At 61.8% G+C, this 1,689-nt stretch overlaps 1 protein-coding gene across 1 annotated transcript in view; it reads right to left on the bottom strand.

The window, feature by feature from the left end:
• The window catches only part of LOC105821692 (chromosome unknown open reading frame, human C3orf20), a 60,934-nt gene that overhangs the window by 48,673 nt on the left and 10,572 nt on the right, over positions 1 to 1,689 (bottom strand). The window lies entirely within an intron of this gene.

The following is a 1,689-nucleotide window of genomic DNA, read 5'->3' as shown; positions in this document are numbered from 1 at the left end:
AATTAGCCGGGCATGGTGGCGCATGCCTGTAGTCCCAGCTACTCGGGAGGCTGAGGCAGGAGGATCGCTTGAGCCCAGGAATTGGAGGTTGCTGTGAGTGAGGCTGATGCCACTACAGAGTGAGACAGAGTGACACTCTCTCTTATAAAAACCAGAACCAACTTGCAGAGTTCCGCCTGCAGGAATACAAAATTGAACAACTATTCACGCAGGAAAGCATCTTCATAAAATGAACCGAAAATCAGTTGGGTGATCACAGAACCCAGACATCTACAGGCAACTGATTTTTTTTTTTTTGGGACAGAATCTTGCTCTGTCGCCCAGGCTAGAGTGCCGCTAGAGAACACCAGGGCAAGTCTACCCTGCGCTCCGCTGAAGGAAACGGTCAGAGGCATGAGAACGACACCTGGAGAGGACCCCAAACTGAGGCCAGGAGGCCCTGACGCAGCCCTGGCTTGGCCACAAATTCCTCTCGACGCTGAGTATGTCGGACCACTCTTTTGGGTCTGTTTCCCTGTGTCTGCGATGAAGGGACAGAAACGAGTGACTCTCTGTCTTGCCTCCGTGACATTCTGTGTGACGTCACCCCCGCTGTGTGCCTGGACCAGGGACGGAAGGAGGAAGACCCCCGAGGGCTTGGGGCCTCGCCGGTCTCTTCTCCCCGGGAGGCGAGTTTTCTGCGTCTCTAACCTCATCTGGCCTGGGAGGGCCGCAGAGGCAGGGCCGTGTCCGCGTCCCCGGCCTGCGCCGGAAAGCTCCGCAGGGGCAGCTGGTGGTCGGCGTGTCCGTGCCGATCTGAACCGAACCGGAGGCTCGAAACTCACTGCTTCCTCCTGTCCCCTCCCGAGCCCGCCCCGGCCTCACCCTTAACACCCGGGGCCCCGGCGCCAGGCGTCACGGTCGACCGAAAGCCAAGGAGGACCCGAGGCTCGTCGCGGCGAGGCCGGGATGGACAAAGGATACTAGACAAAGGAGGAGCCGTCGCAGAAGCTGTAGTGCAGCTTCGCCGCCTTCCTGGCCGCCCTCCACTCCTGAGAGCGCCGGCCCGCGGGCGTCGGCGCACCTGCGGGGTGCGGGCCGTGAGGGTCCCCCTTGGGCGTCAGCGTCAGATGGGAGGGCACCTTCGCCCTGTAGCTGCGGGCGACCATGGGGCAGGACACGTTCTTGCCTCTGCACAAGGCCCTCTCAGCCTCTCTGCGGGGAGGAGAGGGACACGTCGTCCTCCCGGGCCCAGGACACCCGCCCGTCCCTCCGCCCGACGCCCTGCGCCCCCCACCCTCGTCCTCGGAAGCCGTGTTTTCAAGAAGAGCCAGCAAGGTGCCCACGATGCCCTCTGAGAGCAGCCCTGCCGGCTCCGCCTCGCATGGGGCGAGGACCTGCGGACTGCGGCGTGTCGGGGCGGGAGACCTTGCAGGGGAAGAGAGCTTCCTTCCGGAACGTCCCAGGGACGCGGCCCTCAGCCCCCGTGCTGGCCCAGCAACCCCCAGGAGACATCTGTGACCCTGGTGTCACATACGAACAGGTGTTCAAATCCTTCCCAGGCCTCGGGAAAATAGTAAGTCGCTTGCTAGGCCTTGCAGGACAGACCCACGGAATCCTAAATACCGGTAATCACCCCTGCCGATTTTTTTTTTTTGACACAGTCTCACTCTGTTGCCCTGGTTAGAGTGAGTGCCGTGGCGTCAGCCT

The sequence above is a fragment of the Propithecus coquereli genome, unplaced genomic scaffold, assembly GCF_000956105.1.
Source record: "Propithecus coquereli isolate 6110/MARCELLA unplaced genomic scaffold, Pcoq_1.0 Scaffold588, whole genome shotgun sequence".
Lineage (NCBI taxonomy): Eukaryota > Metazoa > Chordata > Mammalia > Primates > Indriidae > Propithecus > Propithecus coquereli.
The sequence above is the reverse complement of the archived record's forward strand: the minus strand, read 5'-3'. Positions and strand labels throughout refer to the sequence as shown.